A 23,391-nucleotide genomic window follows, 5' to 3' on the forward strand; every position below is an offset into this window, starting at 1 on the left:
TTTCATGGCTAAGCCACTTCAGATGACTAAATTCCCTCAGGACTGGGAGTGTGTCTGCTTTTTAAGCAGCTCACTGGTCAATAAATGTTCCCTGATGCTCACAATGATGTAAGTTCTGTCCAGAAGCTCACTACTGTAGAAACAATCATGCCAGTAGGCAATCAGGTCTCCGAAAAAAGAGCCTGAGGTTGGGAGATAGCAATTTACTTCATAGCCCACTATCAACTTACTGTGTGACTCCAGCCAAGTAACTCTTCCCATCTGGGCCTCTGTCTTCCCATGTTGAAAATAGAGAGAATAACCCCGAACTTGTTCTTAAAGTAACAAAAATTAACAGAATTTGCAGGATGAATTTGAACTTATCCATAAATGGCTGTCTTCTCTTTTAAAAATGTTTACTATTAAGTATATATCGGCATGTTGTTCCTGAAAAGCCCATTAAGGGAAGTTAAAAAGTAATAGTAGATGTGAAAGTGCTTAGAAGTTTGATGGAGAAAGGTGCTCTATGGATCTGAAGACTAAGTGCTATCATTACCACTGTATTTAAGGGGAGTCTTACCTTCACAACATCACCAAGAGCCAGCCCTTTCCTCTCCATCCAAACTGCTACTTTGTTAGTACAATCACTCATCATATCCTGACTGGATTACTGCATCAGCATCCTTTCTAATCTCCCAACCTCTGTCTCTCCCCACTTCAGTCTACACTTCACTCTGCTGCTCGGATTATCTTTCTTCAGAAACGCCCTGGGCACGTCACTACCCTCCTCAAAAATCTCCACTGGTTGCCTATCAACCTTCATATCAAGCAAAAACTCCTACTGGCTTCAAAGCTCTCCATCACCTTGGTCCCTCTTACCTCTTCTCCCTTCTGTTATTCTACAGCCCAGACCACACACTCCGTTCCTCTGCTGCTAACCTCCTCACTGTGCCTTATTCTCATCTGTCCCACCATTGACCCCTGGCCCACGTCCTACCTCTGGCCTGGAATGCCCTCCCTCTTCACACTTGCCAAACTAGCACACTTCCCCCTTTCAAAGCCCTACTCCTACTCTCCTCCTCCAGAAGCCTTCCCAGACTGAGCCTCTCTTTTCCTCTGCTCCTCCTCCCCTCCCCATTGTCCCTACTCCCTCCCTCTGCTCTACCCCCTTCCCCGCCCCACAGCACTTGTGTATATGTACATATTATTCTATTTATTTTATTAATGATGTGTATATGTCTGTAATTCTATTTATTTTAAAATGATGCTATTGATGCCTGTCTACCTGTTTTATTTTGTTTTGTTGTCTGTCTCCCCCGTTCTAGACTGTGAGTCCGTTGCTGGATAGGGACTGTTTCTAGAACTGTGCTTGGCACATAGTAAGCGCCCAACAAATATCATCATTATTATTATTTGTTACCAAATTGTACTTTCCAAGCGCTTAGTGCGGTGCTCTGCACACAGCAAGTGCTCAATAAATACGATTGATTGAATGAATGAATAATACTAATAACAGTATGTGTAAAGCACTTATTACATGCCAAGCATTGTACTAAGCACCAGAGAAGATACAATTAGATCAGACACAGCGTCTGTACCACATGAGGCTCAGAGTCCAAAGGGAAGGAGAACATGTATTTAACCCCCATTTTACAGATGCAGAATCGGAGGCAGAGAGAAGTTCTGTGACTTGCCCAACATACACAGCAGGCAAATGGTGAAGCTAGGATTAGAACCCATGTCTCCTGCCTCCCAGTCCTGTGCTCTTTCCCCTAGACCAAGTCTGGATATGCTTTACCTAGGTCCAGGACACCATATGCCCATCTGATAGATTGACATTCATGCAAGAGATGTATAATCCCCCAAGACCAGGTGAAACTCACCTAACAGATCAACAACAGCCAAAGTATCCAGCCCAGAAATTCCCCTCTCTCTGACATGGGCATCCCCCACAGGACCTGAGGAGGGGTGGAAGGGGGGACAGAAGATGGCCTGGGGGCCTGGGAGAGTTCTCCATCAGGCGGCCTTTGCATCCACAACATTTCACAGAAGCTTCCCCTGGTCACTACCCCGCAACCCCGCCCAAGACAACCACTTGCTTTTCCCTCAGAATTCACTAACAGAGAGAGAACCAATTCCCTAGATTCCAATTCCTTAAGTGTCTGGCAAAAGTATAAAGCAGAAAGTGGTCCTTCACAGGCAGCCACAGGGCACGGGTGGGAGACAGACACCCACAAACAGCAGTCCGATGGGCAGTCAGGGAATGCCAACAGGACAGAGGGACCGGCACTCTCCAGCCCCTATGCTGGAGGCCCAATGGACTGACTCGGTGGGCCATTTTCTGCTGCACATGCCAAGTGATGTCGATCTCTGGCAGAAAGAGCGGGCAGTCTGCCAAGGGCACCTTCTTTAATGTGAGGGGCAGAATCTGGTGGATTTTCGCAAGGGTGCTCAAGCCCTCAGCCGGCAAGAGACACCGATGGGCAACGTCCCTCGGTTACCAGAAGCAGCCTGCCCCCTCCCAGCTCCATCTGTCAAGCACAGTGAGTGATCCTACAAAAATGAAAAGGAGAAACACTCCCCGAACCTTCCTCTGAACCCTGGGGCCCCTCAGTCTTACAGATGCCCCTTCCTCCCTTTTTCTAGGCCTCCCCATCCACCAGCTCCTCACCCCCACAACTTTCCCTTCAGCTGCAAGCCCCCCAAAACACAAATTCCAGCCACGACTACAGAGATGGGGGAAAATCTAGGAAAAGAGTGGTGCGTCACGGCGTGTCTCTCTCCTGGAGCAGAGGGGAAAGGGAAGAGGGAGAAGCTCACCCCGAGGTCTACAGCAGCATCATCGTCTCCCACTTTGGCCAACTCTGCGCTAAAGTGCAGCTCTTCAAAGGCCATGCCCCTTTCCCTCCCCCACCCCTCATTCTGTGGTGAGAAGAGCCCACACTGGAATTCAAACTGCTCGGCACTGGGAAGGGTTGGGAGGGAGGGGGAATTATCAACGCAAAACCTTCAAGTGTTGCAAAAAGCAGAGAGAGAAATTTTGTCAAGGTTTTTCCGACCTTCAAAAGGCATTTAAAAAATATACATAAAAGGGAGGGCAAGAGACATGCTCTTCCTGACCAGTTAGATGAACCATGGCAATTGTGAAATCCAGGAAAGTTTCACAGCGACTCAGTACACTCAGTAATAGTTCGGAGGCAGAGGGCCAACACACACCCACTTCTCTTTTCAGGCTGACCGTTCATAGCATACAGAACCAGCCCTTTCTGCTTCAGAACAACATCTGCCGAAACGTGTCCCAAATACACTCAGTTTTACTAGAACTAACGAGCCTAGTGTTGCATAAAACTCGCGCTACTGTGGGCGGCCTCATCCAGGACCGTGGTCTCTTCCCTGATCCCCTCGTTGTGTGGGCTCTGCAGCCCCCTGCCTCTCGCCCACCTATACTTGTTGCCCTCCACCCTGGAGTGGAAACCCAGAGGGCAGGGAGGACAGAGTGCATGTGACACTGGGCAAACCATCATCACCGGAACCTAGCTCTCCGTGCTGGTTCTTGGTCCTGAAACCTTCTACATCTCAACAGTGCTTTGCACATAGTAAGCGCTTAACAAATACCATCATCATCATCTCAACCACCAGCTTAGATGGAGAAACGCCAAGTCCCATCCTCTTTGTGCTTAGGGGATCTTCCTCCCTACTTTCCCCACCATATACCCAAAAGGCCTGAACTTCTGACTTCTAAAGTCCAGGCCTGGCTATAGAACTGGGAAAGCAAGGCTCAAATTGCCCCTATTCACAGATCCATTCATATCCCTCCTTCACACCACCTGTGTACATGAACCTTATTTATTTATATGTATAAATACAAATATTTAGTATAATATATCATATGTAGTATGTAAATATACTATATTATAGATATATTAAGAAAAAAATATTTTGAAGCAGCATGGCCTAAAGGGGTATAGAGCACGGGCCTGGGGGTCCAAAGGAACTGAGTTCCAATCCCAGTTCTGCCACTTGTACGCTGTTTGACCTTGGGCAAGTCACTTCACTTCTATGTGCCTCAGTTACCTCATCAGTAAAATGGGGATTAAGACTGTGAGCCCTATATGGGAGAGAGATTGTGTCCAACCCGATTATCTTGTATCTCCTCCAGTGTTTAGTGCAGTACCTGGCACATATTAAGTGCTTAACAACACAGGAATTATTATCATTACTTTTATTATCATTATTATTATCTGTCTCCCCCTCTAGACAGTAAACTTTGTGTGGGCAGGGAACATGTCTACCGTTTGTGTTGTACTGTGCTCTCCCAAGTGCTTAGCACAGTGCTCTGCAAACAGTATGCACTCAATAAATACCATCGATGACAATGATGGAGAAAAAGGGATAATCTCAAAAGCCTTTTGGGATCTGATCCTGTTCCCTGAGACAGGGAATCAGCAGGACTAAACTTCTGAAGAAATCTTATCGCCCTACTGAAGCCTCCCCAGATGTCTGTTTCCCACCCCCTTCCCACACCCCTCTCCTAAACAGAGCTGCTTGTTTATAAAACTCCCTGGGATCTCAGATAAAAGACATTATCATTCAGAGAATGGAAGATGAAACTCAATGACCCCTGAGACCAGGCCCTAAAAAAACAGTTCTTTAGAAAACATTTTCATGCGTTTTGTTCAGCTCCACTACGAGATTTCCCAGAAGCCCATCTCTGCCCTGCCCATGTTTATGGGAATCTGGGGACAAGGAGCACGTTGCCATCTGCTTGGGAGCATCCAAAGATGTCCCAGGAAAGGAAAATTGATTCCTAAATCAAAGGGAGTTGAGTGTTTGCTTAGTTTCTTATTGAGAAATAAAATCCTGTGTCAGATCTGGCAAACCAGAGCAACGACTCTGAATCACCTCTTGAATTTTCTAGTATTCCTCCTGAGCACAGTGAAGGTAAATACGTTAATTTGATTTCAATCATGATTTTTTAAAAAAGCAGCTCATGCTATATTAGTTTAGGGTATGGAGTCTTAAAACTATTTAAGCATTTCTGCATATTTTATGCTCAGCAAATAAAGTTCTGAGGTTCTGTGAGGCAGCTAAGAAATTATTCTGAGTAAGCAATAATGAGATGTGTGGTATAAGAGTCTGATACTAATGGTAATTTTTTCCCACTAATTTGAGCGTTGCAGCGGCTTAGTTGAAATCTTTAGGTTACTAGAAGGCACAGCTTTAAGATTTCAGTAACTGCATTCCTCACACTCCTGGAGAAGCAAATAACACAGGAATTATTATCATTACTTTCATTATTATTATTATCTGTCTCCCCCTCTAGACAGTAAACTTTGTGTGGGCAGGGAACATGTCCACCATTTGTGTTAAAGATAAACACAAAGGTATCTTAAACACAGGTATCTTAAAGATACCTGTCCCCTTCACTGGATTTTGGAGCAGTCCAGCTTGGAGGAAAGAGACTGTAATGTTTTGCATCCTGTAGTCCTTTCTAGCTTTATGACAACCCTTTAACTTCAGCTCTCTTCCAAAAGTCGGTTGGCACCTTGGAAACAAAATCCTAAGGCTAGAAGGGTTTCTGAGAATAATAATAATACAAATTGCGCTATTTGTTAAGCATTTACTATGTGCAGGGCACTGTAGTAAGCGCTGGGGTGTATATAAGCCAAACAGATTGGATATAGTCCCCGTCCCGCATGGGGCTCACAGTCTTAATCCCCATTTTACAGATGAGGTAACTGAGGCACAGAGAAATGACTTGCCCAAGGCCACAGAGACAAATGGTGGAGGTAGGATTAGAACCCAGGGCCACTTAACTCCCAGGCCCATACTCTATCCATGCTCTAGAGAAGCAGCGTGGCTCAGTGGAAAGAGCCCGGGCTTTGGAGTCAGAGGACATGGGTTCAAATCCCGGCTCCGCCACTTGTCAGCTGTGTGACTTTGGGCAAGTCCCTTCACTTCTCTGGGCCTCAGTTACCCCATCTGTAAAATAGGGATGAAGACTGTGAGCCCCCCGTGGGACAACTTGATCACCTTGTAACCTCCCCAGCGCTTAGAACAGTGCTTTGCACGTAGTAAGCACTTAATAAATGCCATCTTCATCATCATCATCATCATCCACTAGGCCATGCTGCTTCTCAAAGTCATCGAAGTCATGAAAGCAGCATAGCCTAGTGGAAAGCACCCAGGCCTGGAACTCAAGACATCTGGGTTCTAATCCCAGCTTTGCCGCTTGCCTGCTCGGTGACCCTGGCTAAGTCATTTAACTTCTCTGGGCCCCTTAGACTGTGATTCCCGCTGTAGGACGGGAACTGTGTCTGACATGATTATCTTCTATTAATCCTAGCACTTGGGTACAGTCTGCGGCACTTAAAAACAATTATTATTAGTTTCATTACTATTAAGGCTTTAAAACAATTCCATTCAGGTGATAGCTGATCTCTCTCCCGATCAGCAATGGGCTCTCAACTCAGAGGCCACAAAAAGCTGAGGGACCCACCACAGAAAACAAAAGTCCTAGTTGTGTGTGAGAACATCAGCAAACTTCAATGTGAAGGGGTTATTTCCTGCTGGAGATCTTTTAATTATCTAAAGCAAACAAGCAGGGAATCCTCAGCCTCCCTAAATCCTCTAGACTGTAAGTTCGTTGTGGACAGGGAATGTGCTTATTGTTCCACTGTACTCTCCCAAGCCCTTAATATAGTGCTTTTCCACTGTAAGTGCTTAATAAATACAAATGAATGAATGAATCCACAGGCAATTATATTTATTGATCATTTACAATAGGCTGAAAACTGCCCTAAACCTTGGGAAGAATAAGTGGGTATTAATTCACACCATGCCAGGCCCACAAGGGACTCACAATCTCAAAGGAGAGAGAAAAGGAGGAAAGAAAGAACAGACCCACAGGGAAAAGGCAACAATTAAAATGAATGAGAACAGAAAAAAACAGATAAAATAGAACAACTGAACAGCTTTAATGGCGAAAATGTAACCATTCTTTACTGTATTGCTCTTGCTTGTCTCACAGGTCAGGGGCACACTGCCGCGTGTGAAAAAGTGCCCCAACCTTTCCAACATCCTAAATTCCACGATGCCAGGCCCGTACCCGCCCTCTGTCACCAAGGGACCAATTATCACGAGTGGAGCAAGTATCACTGCTTGAAAAACCTAGTCTAGCCTATTTGGGTGCAGAATCCTCCAGGTAACAGTCCTTCACGTATTTGAGGTCTAATAATAATAATAATTATAATAATGGCACTTGTTAAGCGCTTACTATATGCCAAGTACTGTTCTAAGCACCAAGGTTGATACCAGCAAATTGGGTTGGACACAGTCCCTTGTCCCACATGGGGCTCACAATGTCAATCTCTATTTTACAGATCTCTATTTCACAAGCACAGAGAACGTAAGTGACTTGCCCGAGGTCACACAGCAGACAAGTGGAGGAGCTGGGATTAGAGAAGCAGCGTGGCTCAGTGGAAAGAGCCTGGGCTTTGGAGTCAGGGGTCATGGGTTTGAATCCCGGCTCTGCCAACTGTCAGCTGTGTGACTTTGGGCAAGTCACTTAACTTCTCTGGGCCTCAGTTCCCTCATCTGTAAAATGGGGATTAATATTGTGAGCCCCCCATGGGACAACCTGATCTCCTTGTAATCTCCCCAGCGCTTAGTACAGTGCTATGCACATAGTAAGCGCTTAGTAAATGCCATTATTATTATTATTAGAACCAGTGACCTTCTGACTCCCAGTCTCGTGCTCTATTCACTAGGCCACGCTCAGACTGCCCCTCCACCGGTCTCCCCTCCAGAATGAATCCCCTGCCAAGAAATCCTGACTTCTCCTAAACTGTCCCTGCCCTGGTTTTCATACAAAGGATAAGCTGCCAGGAAGAAGCTTGCCTCCCGTAGCACATCCTAAACTGCAACCCAGCTGAGGAAGATGAAGTGGGGTGGCACAAGACTTGAGTCTGAGCTGGCACCCTGGCTTCCCAGGCCAGATCGACAGAGGCAAAACCGCAATCGTGGCCAAGCCAGCAGGTAGCCACAGGAACAGCGCACAATAGAGGATCAGTCTTGTGTGTGGGCACAGTGGGGAAGGAGGTTCTGCAACTGTCTTTTTCAGTTCCACACACAGACACGCGCATACACACACACACACAAACACACACACACGCGCGCGACACCGGTAGCTTGGAGGGCTGGGCACAGTCTCCCTCATGGGGCTCGCGGTCTTGATCCCCATCTTACAGATGAGGTGAAGAGCCTATACCAACTGCAAACCCCTCCACAAAAATCAAGACAAATTTAATGCGGCCCACAGGAAAGAGACCGGCAAGAGAGTCAGAGGGTTCTAATCCTGGCTCTGTCATTTGTCTGCTGTGTGACTTTGGACAAGTCACAACTTTTCTGGGCCTGTTACTCCACCTGTAAAATGGGGGCTAAGATTGTGAGCTGTCTGTGGGACAGCGATTACCTTGTATCAACCCCAGCACTTAATTCAGTGCCTGACTATTAGTAAGCGCTTAACAGATACCTTTAAAAAAAGTCATCAATTCAACTTCTTCCACCACACTGTCCTTGGGAGATCAGTCACTCTCTTGACTTTCCCCCGTCATTCTGCATCCAAACAGTTTATTGAGGATGCTGGGCAACAGCAGATGAAGTCTCTCCCTCATTCCTCAGCCCCCTTCCCACCCAATAGGGACGTTGACACCCTTGATAATCACTTGGCATTGGATCCCCTCCCTTTCTTAGTCCTATTTCTCCTCCAGACTGTAAGCTCCCTGTGGGCAGAGAACCTGTCTACCAACCCCGTTTTACTGTACTCTCCTAAGAACTTAGTACAGTGCTCTGCAAACAGTAAGCCCTCAATAATTTCCACTGATTGCCAGATTGATTTTACCTCTTCAGCCTTTAGTGAGTTCTATCCCAAGCATCTATCCGGTGTGCAATGCACTAATACACTAATCTGGGAAGCTGGGAGTTTACAATCCAATCGTATAAGCCAATTCCTTTAGCGTCTTGCCTACAGGTGAGAACTACACCTAAACCAACCTTGACCAATATGAAACTCTTGTGTATTTTTTAAAGGCTGTCTCTCTAGAAAATTATGCTCTGGTTGAGACCAGATGGGCAAACCAAGAAACAAAAATAAAACAGTCTTACATACATGTTGGACTTGGGGGTTTGGGGTATGGTACTTCAATCACACTGGGACCGGGGACGAGTCAACATTATTTAGAAAGTCAGTGGACACAATCGTTAATTACTGAAGTTATTAGATAAGAAAACTTTGAGATGTACAGTGCAACGGTGGGTACAATATTCTCTTTTTAGTCACATGAGCACAACGTAAGACATGTCCTTTTCCAAACCAAAGAGCGGAAATATAGAATATGTTTGTTGATGGTTAGCATTGGATTTGAGAATCACCCAAGTTACTCCTCATTTCTGTTGCACAGCAGCCAATCTTTCTGAGTCTTTACTTGGGTTTTTTTCTGCTCCACATTCCTACGTACCTGTCCGGTCCATTCTCCCTTCGCTAGCAAGATAAAGCACATAAAATAAAGCCCAAGGGTGAACACTGGACCCAATTCTGTTCGATTTATTCTATGCAACCATGCTGGAGAATGCACCAAAAATCCTGGTGATATTAGAGCACACTTCTGCCTCTCTGGAAAACTCAACAGACTTCGAACATTATGTTAAGTTCTAAAGATAGCCATTCAAGTATTGCTGTACACAGACAAGGATACCTAGAGGTACACACCCAAGAAGTTGTTCAAATCACTGTAAACACCAATTCACAAGCCTCACGGGCTGATGGGAAACTAAAGAAAACTGAGGTGATGTATTATCCTGCACAGGGGCAGTGTCATACACAAAGACCTATATTGACAACACAGGGCTACATGCAGTCATAGATTACTTAGATACACAGTTACTCGGACAGTAAACTAATGATGCAACAATAGAAAAAGAATTCTCAACTGTCGCTCCGTCACTTCCCTGCTGTGTGACCCTGGGCAAGTCTCAACTTCTCTGTGCCTCTGTAACCGCATCTGTAAAACGGAGATTAAAACTATGAGTCCCACGTGGGACATGCACCTGGCCCAACCTGATTATCTTGTACCTACCCTAGCACTGAGGGCGCTTAGTACAGTGCTCTGCACACAGTAAGCGCTCAATAAACACGATTGAAGACTGAGGGCAGTGCCTGGAACATAGTACATGCTTAATACTATTTTTTTTTTAAACAAAAAGGGGCAAAACGAATCACAAATGCTAATACATCTTCTGGGAGACTCAAAAAATGTGTGTGGCGGTGGCATGGTATTAGGCTCCAGGCCCAACTTAGGGTTGTCAGAGCTGTACTGCAACACAACTTTCACTCCATCAGTATGACCTCCATCAATCAATAGTATTTATTGAGAGTTTACGGGGTGCAGAGCACTGTACTGAGCGTTTCGGAGAGCACAATATAACAGAATTGATAGATCCATTCCCTGCTCATACTAAGCTTACAGTCTAGGGGACTATCATCTAGACCCTGCCATCCTGCAGAAGACACAACCCCTTACGAGGGTGGTCTACTTAATATCGACCGGCAATACACAATCGCAAGCACAAAAGCCCTGGTCTCAGCATTGAAGCGATACTCGCCTCAATAAAGATGCTTGGTCAGAGAGAACAGAAGAGGATTATTTATTCGCATTAATGTCTATCCCCCCACCCCCCCGTATTATTACTACTAATAATAGTAGACATTATTTACATTAATATCTATGAATGATAATAAAGTTCATTGTGGGCAGGGAACATATCTGCCAACTCTGTTGCACTGTACCCTCCCAAGCGCTTAGCACAGTGTTCCGCCCATAGTAAGCACTCAATAAATACCATTGATGATGATGAGCGGGATACTAAGAGAGCTGCATAAAATGAACTGAAATTGGGAATCTCAAAGCAAGGAGGACAGATGAAACATTAAACCTGATGTATCACTGAAGCGATGCTCACCTCAACAAAGATGTGTCATCAGGGAGAATGGAGGAGGATTATTTATAGTAATGTCTATCTCCCCCTCTAGACTGTAAGCTCTTTGTGGGCAGGGAATGTACCTGTTTATTGCTGTACTCTGAAACATTTTATGGATATAATAAGTCTTCCCAGAACTTAATGCAATGCTCTACACACGATAAGCACTAAGCAGCGTGGCTCAGTGGAAAGAGCCCGGGCTTTGGAGTCAGAGGTCATGGGTTCAAATCCCAGCTCTGCCAATTGTCAGCTGTGTGACTTCGGGCAAGTCACTTAACTTCTCTGTGCCTCGGTTCCCTCATCTGTAAAATGGGGATTAAGACTCTGAGCCCCCCATGGGACAACCCGATCACCTTGTAGCCTCCCCAGCGCTTAGAACAGTACTTTGCACATAGTAAGCGCTTAATAAATGCCATCATTATTATTATTAATAAATATCACTGACACGAAATCCCCAGACAAAGCTGCATTCTGGCTGAAAGATGGAAGTAAACTGCAGCAGATACAGTGGTATGGCACACTGCAATCAAAAAGTGAGCAGCTCTTTACGAACAGAAAAGTTGCGACAACTTCAACTTCGTTGAGACAAGTGAGCGAAAACTGAAAACACAGCCAGGCGCTGAAACAACTAGGATGACGGCACAAAGAATAGTCTTTGTGTATGCACAAAATCTGGTCAGGACTTTGGGTCCTGCAATTGTCTTTCCAGCTACTAGCATGCAAACAGGTGAATTTTGCCAATCAGTGGTGACATCTTAGAGCATGAATAGTACTACTACTACTACTACTACTACTACTACTACTAATTTGTTAAGCACTTACTGTGTGCAAAGCACTGTTCTAAGCTCTGGGGAGGTTACAAGGTGATCAGGTTGTCCCACAGGGGGCTCACAGTTTTAATCACCATTTTACAGATGAGGTAACTGAGGCACAGAGAAGTTAAGTGACTTGCCCAAAGTCACATAGCTGACAGTTGGCAGAGCCGGGATTTGAACCTCTCACTCCAGAGCCCGTGGTCTTTCCACTGAGCCATGCTGCTTCTCATCATATGCTTCTCATAATAATGATAGCAATGATAATGGCATTTGTTAAATGCTTATTAGGTGCTAAATACTGTGGTATTTGTTAAGCATTTACCATGTGTCAGGTACTGTGTTAAGCTCTGGGTGGATATAAGCCAGTCGGCCGGACACAGCCCGTCCCACATAGGGCTCACAGTCTCAATCCACACTTTACAGATGAGATAACTGAGGCACAGAGACTTGCCCAAGGTCACAGAGCAGATAAGTGGTGGAGACAGGATTAGAACCCATGATCTTCTGACTCCTGGGCCCACACTTTACACATTACGCCATGCACAATGAGGTACCAGACACGATCTCTGTCCCACCCAGGACAGACCTTGTTCTCTGTCACAGTTCAAGGGGATGGGAAACGGTATTTAAGAACCCATTTTACAGATGAGGAAACTGAAGCACAGAGAAGCTAAGTGCCTTGCTCAAAGCCTCACAGCAGACATGGTGATCAGAAGTCGAACCCAGGTCTCCCGCCTCTCAGTCCTGTGCTCTTTCCACCAAGCCACAGTGCAATCCACAGATTCCTGCCCATTCTGGTGGGGGCTAGGATTAGGCTATGTGGGTCGGAATTTCTATCTCCCAAGAGGATTTGTCTGCTTCACCAACCTGAACAAAACCTACCTGCAGGAGTGTTGCCAATTTGTACTTCCCAAGCGCTTAGTGCAGTGCTCTGCACATAGCAAGTGCTCAATAAATATGATTGATTGATTGATCGATTGAGTGGGACATGGAAAATTAAAGCTGAGTGGCCTGCTTTTAATCAGATGACCTGGGTTCTAATCCCAGCTCTGCCACTTGTCTGCTGTGTGACCTTGGGGAAGTCATTTAACTTCTCTGGGCCTCAGTTACCTCATCGGTAAAATGAGGATTAAGACTGTGAGTCCTATTTGGGACAGGGCCTGTGTCCAATTTGATTAAATAGTATCTACTCCTGTGCTTCGTACAGTGCTTGGCACATAGTAGGTGCTTAAATACTGTTTTTAAAAAATCAGAGTTCTATGCGTCATTGTGGGGAGTCAGAGAGGAGAAGAAGAATTTTGTTTAATCAGCTGGAAGTTTCAACTGCTGAGCACTTAGAAGATGTAGAAATGCTGGTGAACAAAATACTTTTCTTCATTTCCTGGGAAACCAATCCCTTATTTGGAGTGTTTGACAAAAAACATTTCTTGACACCTGGAAGCGGGCAGTGAGGTGGTAACATGAAATCTGCACTTTGTCAACAGGGAAATTGAGGCCCTCCCTAATTAAACAGACCTTGTTCTTAAAAAGATGTTATTAAATTAATTTAACAGACAGTTCCACAGCCAAAGCCTATTAAAGCACATTAACAATGACATGTGCTCGAGGCTCATTCCTTTTTATATCATTTGGGAAAGTTTTTTAAAAAAGGAGCACGCACACACGCTTTGCAACTCCATTAAAGACATCAGGCACTGGGAAAATGGGTCAGGTCAGCATGGACAGCCAATCTACCTGATCTAGGACACCAGACTTGCAAATAAGATCTCTTACCAGCCCAGAAGGAAGTCGGGGAACAAAGTCTGGGAAATCAGTGCCTCTGACTATGTTCTGAGCAACCACATGATCATCTGTGAGGCAGAGGGAAACTGTCACCCAGATGCCAGAGTTCAAACCCCGCTTCCTCTCCTGGAACACTGGGTCAGATGTCGAGATGGGATGGAAGGCTTCCGAAACTGGTCAGACTAAACAACGGCAACAATGGGGTCTAAATTATAACTCAACTGTTCTAGTAACGGGCCAATAGGCAGCAAAGCTGGTTGGGTGACAGTTGCTTAACTGCAATCAATCGTATTTATTGAGTGCTTACTGTGTGCAGAGCACTGTACTAAGCGCTTGGGAAGTACAAGTTGGCAACATATACAGTCCCTACCCAACAGTGGGCTCACAGTCTAAAAGGGGGAGACGGAGAACAAAACCAAACATACTAACAAAATAAAATAAGTAGAATAGATATGTACAAGTAAAATAGAGTAATAAATATGTACAAACATATATACAGGTGCTGTGGGGAAGGGAAGGAGGTAAGATGGGGGGATGGAGAGGGGGACGAAAGGGAGAGGAAGGAAGGTGCTCAATCTGGGAAGGCCTCCTGGAGGAGGTGAGCTCTCAGTAGGGCCTTGAAGGGAGGAAGAGAGCTAGCTTGGCGGATGGGTAGAGGGAGGGCATTCCAGGCCCGGGGGATGATGTGGGCCAGGGGTCGATGGCGGGACAGGTGAGAACGAGGCTCGGTGAGGAGATTAGCGGCGGAGGAGCGGAGGGTGCGGGGTGGGCTGTAGAAGGAGAGAAGGGAGGTGAGGTAGGAGGGGGCGAGGTGATGGACAGCCTTGAAGCCCAGGGTGAGGAGTTTCTGCCTCATTCGCAGATTGATTGGTAGCCACTGGAGATTTTTGAGGAGGGGAGCAACATGCCCAGAGCATTTCTAGACAAAGACAATCCGGGCAGCAGAATGAAGCATGGATTGAAGTGGGGAGAGACACGAGGACGGGAGATCAGAGAGAAGGCTGATACAGTAAGGCAGGCAGAGGTAGCCAAAAAAGGGGGGTTTTGCTTCAGCAATCAGGAAAAATGGGGCCAACTTCTCCAGGTGCTCCACAAAGGAAATAAATATTGACCATGGGAAGATGAAGCACTGGGCTCAGTGGAAAGAGCACGGGCTTGGGAGTCGGAGGTCATGGGTTCTAATTCCAGCTCCCCCACAGGTCTGCTGTGTGATATTGGGCAAGTCACTTAACTTCTCTGAGCCTCAGTTCCCTCATCCGTAAAATGGGGATTAATACTGAGCCCCACGTGGGACAACCTGATCACCTTGTATCCCCCCAGCACTTAGAACAGTGCTTTGCACAAAGCTCTTAACAAATGCCATCATTATTATTATTATGAAAGATGCTTTTCCTTTATAGACATCATTAGATGAAGTATTCTCATACCCGGGAGTCAGAAGGACCTGGGTTCTAATCTAATCCTGACTCTGCCACTTGTCTGCTGTGTGACTCTGGGCGTGTCATTTCACTTCTCTGGGTTTTAGTCACCTAATCTGTAAAACGGGGATTAAGACAGAGTCCCATGTGGGACAGGGACTGTGTCCAACCTGATTACTTTAATCTACCCCAGAGCTTAGTAAACACTTACCAAATACCACAAAAAAGGAATGATAACCCCCAAAATACATAAAGGTATATATACCATGAAGGGAGGTCCATTAGAACTGAGAAATGAAACTATGGGGGGGGGGGGGGGGGCGGGGGGACCAAAACCTAGATAACTTTAAATCCTTAGGCTGTTTGAGTTGTTAATGGAGCTTGTAATAAACATGATTTTTTGAGTGAGGGGGTTGTTTTGTCAGAGGGGCAACGAAATAAAAACGAAACTTACAGCTTGAAGAGTTTTGAAAATCATTTACAAAGTCAGGAACAGTAATCACTAATAAAAGAGAGTCATGGGGATATATGAAAGTGACAGGTGGGGAATCTTTAATAATAATAATGATGGCATTTGTTAAGTGCTTACTATGTGCAAAGCACTGTTGTATGCGCTGGGAATGATACAAGGTGATCAGGTTGTCCCATGTGGGGCTCACAGTCTTCAGTCCCATTTTCCAGATGAGGTCACTGAGGCCCGGAGAAATGAAGTGACTTGCCCAAAGTCACACAGCTGACAAGTGGCGGAGCCAGGATTAGAACTCATGACCTTTAAGACTGGTATTCCAACTGTAATGGGTGTGTAAGAATCTCTGCCTTCCAAAATACTAATTTAAAGAGAGGGAACGGATGGGGACAGACCCCAGAAAGCACTTAATGGTTAAAATAAAAACAACCACCCTGGAAGGGAATTGACATTTTAGAATGCAATGGCTTCTTTGGAACAGTTACAATCAAGAAGAGTTATATATTTAGACCTTTTAAAAAGTCTGACCAAATTTACATCCCAAAATAGCTCAAGAATGGTTGCATTTTTCTTTGGTGCCTTAAAAAACATTGCTGTCTCTGTTTGCATGTTTCAGTACATGGAATAAAGGGTGTGGAGTGCCTAAATTCAGAAATGCTTCCTTTGTAAGCCATACACAATTCCCTTAGGAAGTTTCAGAGAAATTAGTAACTGCAATCGTAGCTGTCAGACCTTATAATGATCCTCTTAGCACCTTTCCTTTCAGTTACAATTCAATCAATCACTTGTATATATTGAGTGCTTACTGTTTGCAGAGAATTGTACCAAGCACTTGGGAGTATACTATATAACAGGGTTGGTAGATATGTTCCCTGCCCACAAGGAACATAAAAGCAATCATTCAATTTATTACCTACCTTCAAGAAGGGTAAAATCTAATCAATGTCAAACAAGTGGCCCTGCACATCAACCTCAAAACTGCATTTATTTTCTGATGACTTCAAGACTTTCAGCCTTCTCTCATATTCCTTAACCTTTGGGGAATCTGGGGCAGGGATAGAGATGCCCTAGGGCTATATTCTGCTTGACTAAGCAGGGCTCAACGCAGGATGGGGGGCCTGTAGCTGATGTGGAGAGCCAGTGGTTTTATTCATCTGGGACAGGAGATGGCTTTGGCAACTCCAATCCTCTGGCTGATTTTCTTGGGTGACTTTACTGTTTCTCATCCAGGAATGGACTGCTAAGGGATCCCATTCTGGATAGTATTCACCTACAAGGCTGAAGAGAAAGCAGATCCCCCAGGACTGGGGAATCTCTTGTAGACCAAAATCCAGATCTTCTCATGAACATTGTCTCCAGGACCTGGTGCAGTCGCTGCGGTGAGAGTTGGGCTGGGAAGCTTTGTGGGTTTATCTGCAAAGCAGATTCTTAGAAGGTGGGAGGTCTTCAAAATGCTGATATTTGACTACCCTTGGCAATTGTTCTGATCATATTTTTGTGGTTATAGACCACCACTCTCCCCACCTTCAAGGCTTATTAAAGTATCTCCTCCAAAAGTCCCTCCCCAACTACGACCTCATTTTCCCTACGCCCTCTCTCTTCTGTGTCACCTATGATAATAATAATAATAATAATTGTGGTATTTGCTAAGCACTTACTATGTGCCACATACTGTCCTAAGTGCTGGGGTGGATACATGCAAATCGGGTTGGACACAGTCCCTGTCCCACATGGGGCTCACAGCCTTAATCCCCATTTTACAGAGGACGTAACTGAAGCCCAGAGAAGTGAAGTGACTTGGTCAAGGTCACCCAGCAGGCTAGTGGTGGAGCCGGGATGAGTGCTTTGCAATCAGTAAGCACCCAATAAATACGATTAGTATTATTATTAATATTAATAATAACAACAACTCAGGTCCTTCTGATTCTCAGGTCCATGTCCTATCCACTAGGCCACGCTTGGATCTGTACCCCTTAAGCACTTGATATACACCCCACCCTCAGTCCCACAGCACTTAAGCACAGATCCATAATTTATTTATTCAATTTAATGTCTTTCTCCCCCCACAGACTGCAACCTCCTTGTGGGCAGGGAACGTGTCTACCAAATCTAGTGAATCATACTCTCCCAAGTGCGGAGTACAGTGCACTCTGCACACAGTAAGCACTCAATAAATACCACTAATTGATTTAATTCCTCATCATCAAAGTAGCTCATTGCATATGGAGAATTCTACTATGGGCTACAAAGTTAACCAGGCAAGTCACAATAACCTGCCCTGGACAGGGAGAAACTTATCTGGGGACAGTTTTAGAGAAGGCGAGACCAACACAGCTATTCGTACTTGCAAAACTGAACCAGTATCCACAATGAAGGAACCACGTAACAAGAATCAACAAGAAGGTTAGAAAGCTACATGTGCAAACAGGGAACTGAGTTTCCTTGCTCAGTCTCTCCCAGCACGTACTTAAGTGCTGTGCAGATATAGTTGTGCCTTGCTTGCAGTTAAGACTGACAAGAGACAATGGGTCCCCAGTACAGTCCAGTATGAACTAACCGTTCTTGCCAGGCTTGCTAAGTCCTGAACGGGGACCCAGGTCTGAAGGATCTCTTGTAGGCCAGAATCCAGACCAGCATCAGCCTCCTCATTGACTTCCCTACCTTCGGTCTCACCCCACTCCTGTTCACACTTCACTCTGCTGCCCACTTCATTTTTCAAAAAAATAAAAATTAAAAAATTCAGTCCACATCTTCCCACTCTTCCAAAACCTCCAATGGCTGCCAAATCATCTCCACATTAATCCTCCAGAATGCAAACTCGGTGTGGGCAGAAAGAGTGTCTACCAAGACCGTTATATAGCACTCTCTCAAGTACCTATGACAGTGCTCTGCACATAGTAAGCGCTGAAAAATACAATTGATTGATCAAACAGTATCTCCTTACTGTAGGCTTTAGGGTTCTCAATCAGTTCTCCCCTTCCTACTTAACTTTGCTAATCTCCTACAACCCAGCCCACACACTCTGCTCCCTTAATGCCAGTCTATTCTCTGTACCTGAGTCACATCTCACCACCAATTCCCTTGCCCTCTATCTCCCTCTGACCTGAAACTCCCTCCCTCTTTTTATCTGACATGCCACTGCTCTCCCCATCTTCAGAATCCTATTAAAATAACATTTCCCCTCTAAACTGTGAGCTCATTGTGGGCAGGGAATGGGTCGTTATATTACTATATTGTACTTTCCCAAGTGCTTAGTACAGTGCTGCACACAGTAAGCGCTCAATAAGCATGACTGATTGATTGAAGAGGCTCTCCTTAACTCCTCACTTTCCCACTCTATTCAGGCTCTCCTCTGAATCACCTATGCACTAGGATCTTATCTGTGCCCCTTAAGCACTTTGATAATCCACACCCAGCACTTAGGTACATATCCTTATACCCTGCCATTTCCCTTATCTGCAATATTATTCCAATATCTTCTCCCTCACAAGGGCTATAGGCTCCTAGAGGGTGGGAATTCGGTCTACCAACTCTAACAGTAATAATGCTACCACTAATAATAATAATGATGCCATTTGTTAAGCACTTACTATGTGCCAAGCACTATTCTAAGCCCTGGGGTAGATACAAAGTAATCAGGTTGTCCCAAGGGGGCTCACAGTCTTAATCCCCATTTTACAGATGAGGTAACTGAGGCACAGAGAGGTTAAATGACTTGCCCATGGTCAAACAGCAGATAAGTGGCGGAGCTGGAATCAGAACCCACGACCTCTAACTCCCAAGCCTGTGCTCTTTCCACTAAGTTACGCTGCTTCTCAGCAGCTCTATTGTATTGAACTCTCCCAAGCACTTAGTACAGTGCTCCGCACATAGAAAGTGCTCGATAAATATATTTAATTCATTGATTAGAGATTTCTGGAGGTCCCTCCCTGTGATTTGGCTAACCTAAAAAGCTTTCTGAGCTTCTATTTTGGATTAAGACCTTTAAAAAAAGAATCACCTAGAAGGGGAAGGCCATAATACCAAAACATGCCCTTTCCTTGTCTTAATCCCTAATCTTTGCCACCAGAATATTAATAGCTCAGAAACTTCCAAGCAACAAGGCATACTATAAACAGGTATAAACAGGTGGTTTCACAGATACCCACACCCATATACTAGGGGTTGATGAAAATAACATGTTGAGTGAGAAAACGTCGATGAGGGCAGGGTCTCATGGGTTTCTGAATCCCTCAAAAAAAGAAGCCTGAAGGTTGAAGATGGAATAGTACAAGGTAGATCTGAGTAAATCCCAGATGGCAGGCGGATGGCATAGGCTAGTGGAAAGAGCACAAACCTGAAAGTCGGAGGAGCTGGGTTCTAATCCCAGCTCCGCCCACTGCTTGCTGTGTGAATTTGGGCAAATCACTTAACTTCTCTGTGCCTGTTTCCTCAACTGTAAAATGGGGACTCAATACTTGTAATCCCTCCCCATGCAGTACAAGGACTGTGACCTACTTAACTTGTATCTAACACAGTGCTTAACACCTAGTAAGTGCTTAAATACCTTTACAACAACAATTCATTCAATTGTATTTATTGAGTGCTTACTGCATGCAGAGCACTGTATTAAGTGCTTATGGCACAGCAGGCCTCTCTGTTGGGTACCCTCTTAATTCATCCCTTCCCAAAAGATTTCCTCAACCAGGCCTTTGTACCCTCCCAAGGACTTGGTACAGTCAGACAGTCACTCAATCGTATTTATCGAGCGCTGACTATAGTATTTATTGTGTTTATGCTTACTGTGTGCAGAGCACTGTACTAAGTACTTGGGTGAGTACAACACAACAATATAACTGACACATTCCCCGCCTACAATTAACTTACCGTCCAGTCCATGCTCTGCACCCAGTAAGTGCTCAATAAATACTATTGATTGATTGCTTGACTCAAGCATCCACAACTTGACAATTCACCCCCAATTTACTTCCAGCTTTCCCACCACCTTGCCAAGCAAAGAGACTTTGAAGCACAGCTTTAAGGCTGATGTCTGGTTCGGCTCCCTCCTCTCCCTTCTGGCCCAGGAGAGACCATGGGGGTAAGAGAAACATGCAGACGAATCAGAAGCAGTGGGCTGCCTCTGACACTGCGGAAAAGTTAGGCTCTTGGCAAAACAGCACAAAGAGGGGAATTAAAGGTCCTGGTTTACTGACTATTCTACTTTAACCTGATAGGGGTGAGGCCTGGACCTTCAAGAGGTCAGCTACAGAACCATCCGCCCTCACAAAACAATCCTCCAAACATCCAAATGCCGTTGCAGGCTGGGCAAACACTCAACTCTTTTAAGAGACGGTCAGAACACACCCTTTCCTGAAACCCCGGGTAATTAAGGCTTTGTTGGAGTAGATGGAAGAGAGTTAAAGGCAAGGGCATGGAGGGCAGGGAAAGAGGAAAGGAAGAGCGCAGAGGAAAAGCTTTTAAACTTCTCTCGACCTAGTCAGATTCTTGCGGAGAGGCATTATGATGATTTACAAAAATAAAGGTCTTAGTGGTATTGCTTGCACTTGACATTACTGATTCCCTCCTGTAGACGCAAATGGAATCAGACCAACTTCACAGTCGCCATTGCCCTTTCGGTGGATCAATCTATGCAGTCCAATCTCCAGAACAAATTCATTGTACTCCAGGCTATTCAATACATCACAGGGCTTAAAAGCACCAACTATCTGTTTTTTCCCCCTTTTCGAGAAGGACTTGAAACAGGCAGATAGGAATGAAGACTTGTGTTAGAACTGTACTTTATTTTTTTTTAATTCATTCCTCCCTAGAAGAAAACACAGAAAATGTTTTCCATAAGCAACCGATTTGATTAGCTAATTTTGCCATCACTTATGGTCGGCTTTATGACTAAGATTTCAGGCTGCCTATATTAATCCTGTCAAATTTCTGAGAGAGAGGAATGATACTGTATATTTTATGGCCGCAATAACTTCTAGTCCATTAGACATGCATGCTGACATGAAAGTAATCAAATTGATTTTTTTGCCTATTACAATGGAGAACTTTGTGTGAGCAAATAGTCTTTCTGGCAGAGGACTGAAAACCTCAAGAACCTTACATTCACTCAGGAAATTAAGAAATCGCCACAAGACATAGCTAAGAAATTTGGATATTCTTCTTACTCACATGCTATTTTCACTAACTGAGAAAGGAACATTTTAGTCAACCATAAGGCTACATCAGACAATGCAAGGAATAATTTGAGGTTTTCAAAGCAATGTAGACATTACAGAAGATGCAATTAGCTGTTTTTCCAGTATCAAGGGCTCCATTATTTCTTTACCTAGACTAAACGACATGCTGATCCTGTTGTGTAACACAGAGTCTCCATCTCGGAGTAAAAATGCACTTAAATTTTCCAACACAAACAGGAGAGAGGAAGTGGGGGCAGGGTGAAGGGAGGTTTGTACTAACTGTGTTTAACAGTTATGTCCCGATAATTTACAAAAAATGCAAAAGATACGGGTGATATTTGGGGGAAAAAGAAGGAATGTGGTTGGGGGAGGTGAGGGGAAGAGGGAGGACAGAGAGAGACAGAGTGCCCCAAGTGAAAAGAAATACAGGTGAAATTTTCTTCAGACATTGCTGAAGGGGAATTACACAGATTCAGTGGCAATTTGATGCCCCATTTCCAGACTTAGGGGGATACTTCCAATTCTAACAGATCCCTGCACTGAATTGTCTGTGACCCCAGACAACCCTTACTTTACCTCAGCTGTGCTTCTATGGTAGCTCTATCACGGCACCCCATTTTGAGAATTCAGCAAACAACTGAGTAGACAGACCCACCCAAAGGCCAGCAGAAGGAAAAAACACCAGTATGAGGCAAACGCCCATTGAACTTTGAAGGTGGGAGCTTCAAAATCAGAACTTTTGTATAACTGTTATTATTCGGAACCCAGTATATTTACAACATAAGGAATTTGTTACCAGAAAATTGAGCTGGCAGAAAATATGGAAAGGGTCAAGTGGGGTTTGGATAATTTCATGGACAAATGAGAGGCCTACATTGTGTTCCTAGAGGGAAAATTAGGAATCTAGGAAGAAAAATTAGATATTTTAAAAGTCACATCCCTAACGATCAGGATGGTGTCACGGGGAACGACCAAAATGTTCTTCCAAATATCACTTGGTGCCCCTGTAAGAGACAGAATACTGGATTGGCTGCACCACTGGTCTGACCTAAGAAGACACCGCTGATGTTCTTAAACAAAAAAGAATGTGGAAAATTGGCCTGCTTTCACTCATTAATTCATTCATTCAATCGAATTTATTGAGTGCTTACTGTGTGCAGAGCACTGTACTAAGCACTTGGGAAGTACAACCAATCAATCAATCATATTTATTGAGCTCTTACTGTGTGCAGAGCACTGTACTAAGCGCTTGGGAAGTACAAGTTGGCAACATATAGAGACGGTCCCTACCCAACAACGGACTCACATTCTAGAAGCCCGATCTCCTATAGTAGCTCCTAGGGGGTAAAAACAAAGATTCAATTCTACCAACTTATTATTGGTCAATGTACCCCTGATGGCTCTTGAGATAATCAAGGGTCCGATAAAGCTTCCTGTCAATAGCAGATTAGAAAAACTAGGTTGGCTGAACAAAGCCAAGTTCATTTTTTAAAGCTTTCTCCTTTCCTCTAAGCTTGAAAGAAAAACCCCCAATCAGTATTTCTAGTAATACTTTGGGGTGCTCTATGGAGCTGTGGGTAAGGGAAGGAGAGAGACAAAGAGGAGCAGAATTAGCTAGCAAGTGCACTTATATCAGGTTCCCTGTTTGGAGGAAGATTTGTGCATACAACCCCCCCCCACCCCCACCCCTGACTCCAGCAAAGGATGATCAGGGGGAGGGA

At 44.7% G+C, this 23,391-nt stretch overlaps 1 protein-coding gene across 2 annotated transcripts in view; it reads right to left on the reverse strand.

Annotated features, from left to right (window-relative positions):
* Positions 1–23,391, reverse strand: part of NACC2 (NACC family member 2) — a 113,643-nt gene that overhangs the window by 70,583 nt on the left and 19,669 nt on the right. The window contains exon 1 of one of the 2 annotated variants that reach the window (XM_038744493.1): positions 2,800–2,828. The exons of the other annotated variant lie outside the window; for it this stretch is intronic. The gene's annotated coding sequence lies outside the window, so the exon portion shown is untranslated. Of the gene's footprint in view, positions 1–2,799; positions 2,829–23,391 lie in introns of those variants that run through there. 2 annotated transcript variants of the gene reach the window in all.

This window comes from Tachyglossus aculeatus, chromosome 4, assembly GCF_015852505.1.
Source record: "Tachyglossus aculeatus isolate mTacAcu1 chromosome 4, mTacAcu1.pri, whole genome shotgun sequence".
Taxonomy (NCBI): Eukaryota; Metazoa; Chordata; class Mammalia; order Monotremata; family Tachyglossidae; genus Tachyglossus; species Tachyglossus aculeatus.